Here is an 11,011-nt window from a genome sequence, read left to right as displayed (position 1 = left end):
TTGCTCTACCATCAGAGCCGAAGAGTTTCTTACTCATTAGTTTCCTCGGGTGTAAATCAGATGCCAGTCTTTCTCTAGAGAACTATTTTTCTTTCAACCCTTCCTCATCTCATTAAATGCTTCCCTCTCCTGAGCCTCCTCTTTCATAATCATTGTCCACAGTGTGATATTTTGTTTTATTTTATTATTTTTGGCTGCACCACATAATATACAGGATTTCATTTCCCTAACAGGGGACTGAACCTGCACTCCCTACACTGGAAGCATGGAGTCAACCAGTGGACTTCCAGGGAAGTCCACAGTGTGATATTTTAAACTAAAGCAAACATATTCACTTTTTTTCATACTATATATGACGGGAGAAGAGAGCAACACCTACCTTATAGTCTCATTATACTTTATCAGGGCTTTCCTGATGGCTCAGTGGGTAAAGAATCAGCCTGCAATGCAGGAGACACAGGAGACATGTGTTTGATCCTTGGGTCAGCAAAATCCCCTGGGGTAGGAAATGTCAACCCACTCCAGTATTCTGGCCTGGAAAATTCCATGGACAGAGGACCCTGGCAGGCCATAGTCCATGGAGTCACAAAGAATTGGACACAACTGAGCAACTAAGCATGCATATTTTATCAATATTTAACTTTGGCAGGCTTCGTATATCAGGGAACATATCATGGTTGTGATCAAAGTAAGTGGAGGTGCCAAGTCATGAAATGAAGAAAGGTTAATCATTAACACAAGGTGCTGCCGGGACAACTGGAAAACCATATGGAAAAAAATAAACCTTGTCCTTTGTCTCAATGCATACACGGGAAATAATGTGAGGTAAACCACGGGACAAGCATCCCTTAATCCAGGAATCCTGTTCCTGGAGAAATCTTTGCCCATCAGGACCAGGACACATGCACATTACTCATAACAACCTCAAAATATAACCAGCCCACTTTCCCTTCTCAGGAGAACAGAACTAAATGTTCCGAAGGAGGAGGATGGACGAATCACGGTGTACGGTAAGAAGGGCTATCTTACGGCTGAGAAAAGGAATGAGTTTAGCAGCACAGATGACTTTCAGACACCGCTCTCACAAAGTTTAGAAACAAAACTAAACAGTATATTAGGGTCCATTCATATGTGGTGAGACTCAAAATAAAGGGATAGGTCCAAAAAATAATTCAGGATCGAGATTACCTCTCTGGGAGAGGGAGATGGGCAGTACGGGAAAGACGTCATAACTAAAAACCACTGGCAACGTCCTATGTCTTCACACATGCATTTCATCACAGAATCTGTTTTGTTATTATGTTTCATAGCTTCTACAGGATGCGTGTATGTGTGTATATTGTATGTACATGTACACACATCATGTACCATATATGTACTTTATCATCAAACAAAAAAGTATATATGTATGTCTAAATACACAACATATATAATTAAACAAAAAGTATATGTATACACATATATAATATCTATACAATATTTTATAGTTAAAAAAGTACAGGAAAAAACCTGGAAGGGAAGAAATGTGCTAAAGTGATTATCACCCTGAGTGAATATCTCTGAGTTCTGGGTAATTATTTTCTCCACTATAATTTCCTATTATTTTCCCAATTGCTTAAATGGCAGTGTAATACTTTTATAATCAGAAAATGGCAATTTTTACAATATTAAGTAATTTTTAGAATGTCCAGAACATTTGTACTGTTTTTTGAAACCGGATTAGAAACTTCAGTCAAATTTCTTTTCACATGCCCTAGGAGGGATAATCTCTAAAGATTTAACATTGTGTTTAGCTGACAGATGTCAAAATGCTAATGAACACGTTTCAGCTACGCCAACACTGTCTTTAAATATTCAGCCCTTAGTTTTACTTTCTTCCTGTCTTTTGAAGATATGCTTCCTGGTTCTGTGTTTAGGCTTTTATCCTTCCTATTTCCCATAGCTCTAAGTTTCCTTCAAGCTCGAGTTCAGTAATTCAGAAGCTTTGGATAAACCTAAAGACTCATTTTCCCACAGCCCTTTAGCGACATCTAATGGGTATTTAAAAACAGGACAAGACAGCCAGTTTCTTTTTTTTTTTTTTTCTTTTTTTCTTTCTTTATTATTATTATTATTATTTTTTGTGATACAACAGTTTCCTACATAAAGAGCAACTGTTTTGATAGCAAATGTGACTTAGCAAAAAAAAAAAGAATCTTAAATCCTCAAGACAAATGGGATCTCTCTTGTGATTAAATAATTTTACATGTATGGGTGTGTAGGTAAACATTTAAGATAAAATGTAGCTGACATTTCCTCCTCTAACCTGCTGGAATTTAAGCATTTGTTACTATATTATATAACGGGCATTATCATGTAGAACCATATGAGAGGTTCCTAAGCAAGAATACCAGAGCAATGTAAAATCCTTCAAAAGCGAAAAGGAAGCGCCTGTATAGAATGCACGTATAAGGAATAGAAGTGCCCAGGAATATAAGCACGGAGTAACAGAGAGGAGAGCGGGAGGGAGGGGATAGGGAGGAAGCCAAGGAAGAAGAGAAAAGTGAAGCAGAATCATGGGAACTGGTAAGTTTACAGAACTCACATTTATCCTAGCATAACTGCAGTCCAGTCACTGTTCTCAACCAAAAGGTCAGTGTCTCTTAAGCCCTGAGCCCGTGTGAGGTACCCAGTCCCCTGAAGATCCTTGCCATGTTTCCCTTTGACTTGACGCATTACCTCTCCCATCACCCTTTCACTAAAAGTTGAGGACCTACGTAGGTGATAGGCGGTAACTGATAAGTCAGGGGGGAAAGTTACCTTAGAAACTCTTTAATCTCTCTGTGCCTTAACTTCTCTAGCTGCAAATTAGGGATTAATTTGGTCCCTGTTTCTTTTCATAGACATTTCTCCATGATCCTCAACTATTATTTCTGAAAATGCTTTTACTCAGGGAAAATCCATGAAGTTTGGATGGTAATGTTAGCATTCCTGTACACAACTAGGAAGCAAATACCTACTCCTGGCTGTCAACATGTGGGGCTGGGCCGAGTTCCACATGAGTTAGGAAATCTCGTTCTGCAAACTGGGACCATTGTTTTTTTTCTAATTTGGCTTACTGGAAAGGGAAATAGAAGCATTACGAGGAATTATTGAGGCAGTGTGGTGGAGAGGCAAAAAGTATGATGTTGCGTAACCCCATGCAAGAGTAATAAATACTCAATTACAAAGTTTCACTCCAGGCATAAACTGTGGGCCCAGGTGGCACCCAAACATCCTCTTTTACGTGATTCAGGGCACTAAGAGTCAACGTCCCGCCTAATCTTTGTAGCAAGAAAGAAAGGACAAGGTATGACTTTTCAACAAAGGGGGTTATAGCAGGGGATTTGTGGGCATTATAACTTGTGAAAATCAACATAGACTTTGACACTTTTTGCTAAAGAACAACAGACAATGTTGATTCATTTGCTCCTCAGGAGACAGTAAAAGGACAACTCGACATCAGGAGGTCTTAGACATCGTGGGGTCTTCCATCACATTTGTCAACTACACCATGGGACTTTATGTCTAGTGAAATTCTTCTTAAATGAGAAACCATAAGAATGAGAGGACGTGTCTCAAGACCATAAGATTCTCTGTGGGCCTCTGTGTAGATGCCACTTCATGAGTTATTCAGTATTCTGCACCACCTATCTGACTTTACCAAGATCTTTGGGAAATTCTAGAGTGAGATATGCTTGGCTCATTCATGCATCCAACACACAGTTTTGGAAATCTTAGACTGTGGGGAAAACTACCAAGTCTTCTGGAGTGAAGAGGAATGTGAATGGTAGACAAAGCAGATGAGGTCTCTTTCCTCAAGGAATGTGAACTTTAGTAGCAGAGGCAGGAAATCAGACAAGTAATCATACTACTGTGTGAAAAGCTATAATAAAGGAGGTCCAAGGATACAGGGGTTAATTCAGGGGAAGAGGAGGAAACCCCGTGGAGGTGATATCTAAATGGACACCAGGGGAATTCCCTGGTGGTTCAGTGGTGAGGACTCCGCACTCTCATTGCCAAAGGCCCAGGTTCAATCCCTGGTCAGGGAACTAAGATCCCAGAAGCCATGTGGAGCAGTCAAAAATAAACAAATAAACAAATAAAATGGCTGATTTTTAAAAATGTCTATTAAAAAACCAGACATCTGAAGGATGTTTGCAGGTCAGGAAGCAACAGTTAGAACTGGACATGGAACAACAGACTGGTTCCAAATAGGAAAAGGAGTACATTAAGGCTGCATATTGTCACCCCGCTTATTTAACTTATATGTAGAGTACATCATGAGAAACGCTGGGCTGGAAGAAGCACAAGCTGGAATCAAGATTGCCAGAAGAAATATCAATAACCTCAGATATGCAGATGACACCACCCTTATGCCAGAAAGTGAAGAGGAACTAAAGAGCCTCTTCATGAAAGTGAAAGAGGAGAGTGAAAAAGTTGGCTTAAAGCTCAACATTCACAAAACAAAGATCATAGCATCCGGTCCCATCACTTCATGGCAAATAGATGGGGGAACAGTGGAAACAGTGGCTGACTTTATTTTTCTGGGCTCCAAAATCACTGCAGATGGTGATTGAAGTCATGAAATTAAAAGATGCTTATTCCTTGGAAGGAAAGTTATGACCAACCTAGACAGCATATTAAAAAGCAGAGACATTACTTTGTCAACAAAGGTCCGTCTAGTCATGGCTGTGGTTTTTCCAGTAGTCATGTATGGATGTGAGAGATGGACTATAAAGAAAGCTGAGCGCCGAAGAATTGATGCTTTTGAACTGTGGTGTTGGAGAAGACTCTTGAGACTCCCTTGGACTGCAGGAGATCCAACCAGTCCATCTTAAAGGAGATCAGTCCTGGGTGTTCATTGGAAGGACTGCTGCTGAAGCTGAAACTCCAATACTTTGGCCACCTGATGCAAAGAGCTGACTCATCGGAAAAGACCCTGATGCTAGGAAAGATTGAGGGCAGGAGGAGAAGGGGATGATAGAGAATGAGATGGTTGGATGGCATCACCAACTCAATGGACATGAGTTTGGGTAAACTCTGGGAGTTGGTGATGGACAGGGAGGCCTGGCGTCCTGTGGTTCATGGGGTTGCAAAGAGTTGCACACAACTGAGCGACTGAACTGATCTGAACTGAAGTATGTTAGACTTTGCCATATGATAAAGAGATGGTGGGGCTGGGAGGTGTGGGAACACTGTTTTAGGTGGAAATAATAGAATATTTGAAGATAAGGAAGAGTGGAAGAAGGAAGAAAATAGTGGGACTGGGCCACAATGTTGGCAGTTTTCAAATGGTGAAAGATGTGGCTGAAGATGGAGACAGTCAATGAGATCCAGTGCTGCCAAGGGGTATCAGGTGCCTGTTGGGTTCTTTTTACACAAAATATAGTGTGCTATACAGAGTTTTCTGCAATTTTCTTTTTTCATGTATATCTTGGAATTTTTTTTTTCTACTAACACATAGATGACTTACTCATTTTTTTTCAAGTTGCATGGCATTCCATTGTACATATGCACCAAATTTATTTAATTAGAATGTGATAAACATCTTTCACTACCATGAATGATGCTGCCCATGAGAGCACAGCCCCTGCTGTCCATGACCACTTTCTCAGTTAATCCCCACCTCACTCTCCACTCCACAGAGGCTGAGAAAAGGGCTTGGGTGCAATTAGTTTATTGAAAAGTAATTCCAGGAAACAGCAGAAAGGGCGTAGGGAGAGGAAGTTGAGGGGGAGGAAATGCCAATATTAAAGTGTGTCTCAGAAGTTGCCAGGACCCCTGAGATATGTGCAGAGCACCCCCAGAATTGTTTGCATGGAGACAAAAGGCTGGAGCATTTATCCACCACCTCCCATGCCCCACTAGACAAAGTTTGCATTAGGTCTCCCTCAGTGCCAAGCCGAATTTCCCCTACAAAAAGCTCACTAAAGGTTACTGTCAGCTGAGATGAGTCTGAGAAACCATAAAACTGTCCACAGCAAGCCAGCTGGGGTATGTGGTGGGAATATAGAAACATCAGTTATATTTGCCTTTGTGAAATTCAGAAAAAAAAGACACTCTATCTAAGCAGAGCCAATTCTGCATTCTCCTTGCTTGATGAGTAGATAGCATCTCTGTGTTAATGTGAAAAAGACTTCTTTCTCTAGGCTTTTCTCATCCCTGCTCCAAGGCCGGCATGCACAACTAGAAAAGAAAATAGACTGGATTTCAGCCCCTTGACCAAAGGCATTCAAGCAGTGAACAACTTGTCGACCATATTGCATGCCCCGGTAAGTCTGTATCAGGAGAGTAGTTTTCTCAAAGTGGCCCAGAGGTATCCAGAGGTTCTTTCCCCAGCTCCGTGGATTCCTTAAATGTCTAAAGATCTCTGGGCACTCTCCCTGTGTGTCCTCCTCTCTGGAGCTCTATTCATAAATGCCATCTGCCCTGGCCTAAGTTCAGTTCAGTTGCTCACTTGTGTCGGACTCTTTGCAACCCCATGGACTGCAGCACACCAAGCTTCCCTGTCCATCACCAACTCCTGAAGCCAGCTCATGTCCATCAAGTCAGTGATGTCATCCAACTATCTCACCCTCTGTCATCCCCTTCTCCTCCCGCCTTCAATCTTTTCCAGCATCAGGGTCTTTTCTAATGAATCAGTTCTTCCCTTAGCTGGCCAAAGTATTGAAGTTTCTGCTTCAGCATCAGTTCTTCCAATGAATATTCAGGACTGATTTCCTTTAGGATGGATTGGTTGGATCTTCTTGCAGGCCAAGGGACTCTCAAGAGTCTTCTCCAACACCACAGCTCAAAAGCATCAATTCTTCAGTGCTCAGCTTTCTTTATAGTCCAACTCTCATATCCATACATGACTACTGGAAAAACCACAGCCATGACTAGATGGACCTTTATTGGCAAAGTAATGTCTCTGCTTTTTAATATGCTGTCTAGGTTGGTCATAACTTTTCTTCCAAAGAGCAAACATCTTTTAATTTCACTGTGATTTTGGAGCCCAAGAAAAGAAAGTCTGGCACTGTTTCCATTATTCCCCCTTCTATTTCCCATGAAGTGATGGGACCAGATGCCATGATCTTCGTTTTCTGAATGTTGAGTTTTAAGCCAACTTTTTCCACTCTCCTCTTTCACTTTAATCAAGAGGCTCTTTAGTTCTTCTTCACTTTCTGCCATAAGGATGGTGTCATCTACGTATCTGAGGTTATTGATATTTCTCCTGGCAATCTTGATTCCACCTTGTGCTTTATCCAGCCTGGCATTTTGCATGATGTATTCTGCATATAAGTTAAATAAGCAGGGTAACAATATACAGCCCTGACGTACTCCTTTCCCAATTTGGAACCAGTCTGTTGTTCCATGTCCACTTCTGACTGTTGCTTCTTGACCTGCATACAGATATCTCAGGAGGCAAGTAAGGTAGTCTGGTATTCCCATCTCTTGAAGAATTTTCCACAGTTTTTATGATCCACACAGTCAAAGGCTTTGGTGTAGTCAATGAAGCTGAAGTAGATGTTATTCTGGAACTCCCTTTCTTTTTCTAGGATCCAACAGATGTTGGCAATTTGATTTCTGGTTCCTCTGCCTTTTCTAAATTCAGCTTGAACATCTGGAAGTTCACGATTCATGTACTATTGAAGCCTGATTTGGAGAATTTTGACCATTACTTTGCTAGCACGTGAGATGAGTGCAATTATGCGACAGTTTGAACATTCTTTGGCATTGCCTTTCTTTGGTATTGGAATGAAAACTGACCTTTTCCAGTCGTGTAGCCACTGCTGAGGTTTCCAAATTTGCTGACATATTTTGTGCAGCACTTTCACAGCATCATCTTTTAGGATTTGAAACAGCTCAACTGAAATTCCATCACCTCCACTAGCTTTGTTCATAATGATGCTTCCTAAGGCCTACTTGACTTTGCATTTCAGGATGTCTGGCTCTAGGTGAGTGATCACACCACCATGGTTATCTGGGTCATCAAGATCTTTTTTGAATACTTCTGTGTATTTTTGCCACCTCTTCTTAATACCTTCTGCTTCTGTTAGGCCCATACCATTTCTGTCCTTTATTGTGCCCATCTTTGCATGAAATGTTCCCTTGGTATCTCTAATTTTCTTGAAGAGATTGCTAGACTTTCTCATTCTATTGTTTTACTCTATTTCTTTGCTCTGATCACTGAGGAAGACTTTCTTACCTCTCCTTGCTATTCTTTGGAACTCTGCATTCAGATGGGTATATCCTTCCTTTTCTCCTTTGCCTTTAGTTTCTCTTCTTTTCTCAGCTATTTGTAAGGCCTCCTCAGACAACCATTGTGCCTTTTTGTATTTCTTTTCTTGGAGATGGTCTTGATCACTGTCACTAACCTCCATCCATAGTTTTTCAGGCACTCTATCAAATCTAATCCCTTGAATCTATTTGTCACTTCCACTGTATAATTATAAGGGATTTGATTTAGGTCATACCTGAATGGTCTAGTGGTTTTCCCTACTTTCTTAAATTTAAGTCTGAACTTGAACTTGGAGTTCATGATCTGAGCCACAGTCAGCTCCTGGTCTTGTTTTTGCTGACTGTATAGAGCTTCTCCATCTTTGGTTGCAAAGAATATAATCAATCTGATTTTGGTGTTGGCCATCTGGTGATGTCCGTGCATAGAGTCTTCTCTTGTGTTGTTGGAATAGGGTATTTGCTATGACCAGTGCGTTCTCTTGGCAAAATTGTTAGCCTTTGCCCTGCTTCATTTTGTACTCCAAGGCCAAATTTTCCTGTTACTCCAGGTATCTTCTTGACTTCCTTGCATTCCAGTCCCTTATTATGAAAAGGGCATCTTTTTGGGGTGTTAGTTCTAAAAGGTCTTGTAGGTCTTCATAGAACCGTTCAACTTCAGCTTCTTCAGTGTTACTGGTTGGAGCATAGACTTGGATTACCGTGATACTGAATGGTTTGCCTTGGAAATGAACAGAGATCATTCTGTCATTTTTGAGATTGCACCCAAGTACTACATTTCAGCCTCTTTTGTTGACCATGATGGCTACTCCATTTCTTCTGAGTGATTCCTGCCCACAGTAGTAGATATAATGGTCATCTGAGTTAAATTCACCCATTCCAGTCCATTTTAGTTCACTGATTCCTAGAATGTCAATGTTTGCTCTTGCCATCTCCTGTTTGACCACTTCCAATTCACCTTGATTCATAGACCTGACATTCCAGATTCCTATGCAGTATTGCCCTTTTCAGCATCAGACTTTACTTCCATCACAAGCCCTGGCTTCCCCATGGTCTAAACTCTATTCCCCACACTGGAGACCCCCTGAGCCTCCCTTGCGTTGTCAGGATTGGAACCTCTCTGCAGGCAGTGATCTTGGACACTGAAAGCATTCACCTTGCTTGTGTCCCCACTCTCTCAGGTCACTCTTCTTGGCTGCCTGGTGGCCAATATTTTGAAAGTCATGATTTCATATATTTGGTCTGAATTTACAGTTTTTAAATATTAATATGAAGGTAAATTTGGTATCAGTGACTCCTTTTGGCCAAAAATGGGAATCTCTGTATACACATGAAAAAAAAAAATTATTTGGCTGGTTCGGATCTTCGTTGCGTCAGGTGGGATCTTTCCTTGCGGTGCGTGGACTCTCTAATTGTGGCTCAAGGGCTTCGTTGCTCGTGGAATGTGGGACCTTAGTTTCCCAACCAGGGATTGAGCCCACGTCCTCTGCATTGCAAGGTGAATTCTTAACTACTGGGACACCAAGGAAGTCCCTGTATATGCATTTCTAATTTTTATAAATACTCCCCAAATTATTTTCACACTGGTGGTACCAATTTGTACTCCAACTGGCAGCAAGATGTCAGGCCTATGTCTTCATGTGCAGAATATTATCAAAATGTGTTTACCTTTGCCAGACTGATGGGTAAAATGGTGTCTAATGATAGTTTTAATATGCATTATCTTGCTGTGAGTGATATTGAGACTGTTTTAGGATAGTTAAGAACCCTTTGCATTTCCTTTCCCATGATCTCTTCATTCACATCTTTTGCCCATTTTTTCTGGGTTGTTGGTGTTTTTCTTTTTGACAAATGTCAAGGTCCATTATTTCAAAGGGTCACATTATCAGTTGAAGGTCACATCAAGTCAGAGGCTAAGGTGACATGATAGAACATCCCATGTCATAGTGTTTCATTTATGAAGTAGCATCATATTTTAGGTTTTGCCTTAGTATTTCTTGAGTAAAATGTGAAAATGAAAATACTTTCTTAGCTAAAATAATGGTCTCAATACGTGAGGAGTGTTAGTCAATCAGTCATGTCCAACTCTTTATGATCCCTTTAGGACCCCACCAGGCTCCTCTGTCTATGGGGTTCTCCAAAGAAGAGTGGGTAGCCATTCCCTTCTCCAGGGGATTTTCCCAGCTCAGGGACCTAACCCAGGTCTCCTGCATTGCAGGCAGATTCTTTACTGTCTGAGCCACCAGGGAAGCCAATATATGAGAACATACACGTAAACATGTTTTGAAGCAGAAACTTCAAAGACAGGTACACATATTACTATGTAAATGCTTTGAGGGAAGAGATCGTGTCTTATTTTTACAGTTTAATACATTTTAGTCTTTCTCACCACATATATATCTCCTATATCTTAAATGATTCTCTGATAAAAATTGATATATTACTCCAAAATTGATACAAAGGCAGAAATTGTAAGCTTTGCTTTTATTGTTATAACTCTGTCTTCTGGCTTCCTTTTTTAGACTGCATTTTCTTCCTTCTTATATGCTCATTTTCCTAGTATTCAGTCTATATTTTTTCAAAGCCTTGAGGAAGGATTTAATATGTCTTCATTTCCATTAAAAAGAACTCAGCTTTACCAAACTTTTGAAAGCAAAGCGCTTTTTAAAAAACAAAATTTTTGTTATTGAGACAAAATGTAAATGTAGTGAAAAGCATCCATCTTAAAGGAACAATCTGATAAAGGCAAATCTACAGACAGGATGCTGGATGT

General features: G+C 40.6%; 1 non-coding gene across 1 annotated transcript; it reads left to right on the top strand.

Annotated features, from left to right (window-relative positions):
• The first annotated feature begins 3,997 nt into the window (after positions 1 to 3,997).
• TRNAE-CUC (transfer RNA glutamic acid (anticodon CUC)) lies at positions 3,998 to 4,070 on the top strand. The gene has a single exon. It is a non-coding gene; the product is annotated as a tRNA-Glu (tRNA).
• Positions 4,071 to 11,011: the final 6,941 nt, after the last annotated feature.

This window comes from Dama dama, chromosome 12, assembly GCF_033118175.1.
Source record: "Dama dama isolate Ldn47 chromosome 12, ASM3311817v1, whole genome shotgun sequence".
NCBI classification, from domain to species: Eukaryota; Metazoa; Chordata; class Mammalia; order Artiodactyla; family Cervidae; genus Dama; species Dama dama.
Note: the sequence above shows the minus strand (reverse complement) of the source record. Positions and strands in the feature narration are given on the sequence as shown.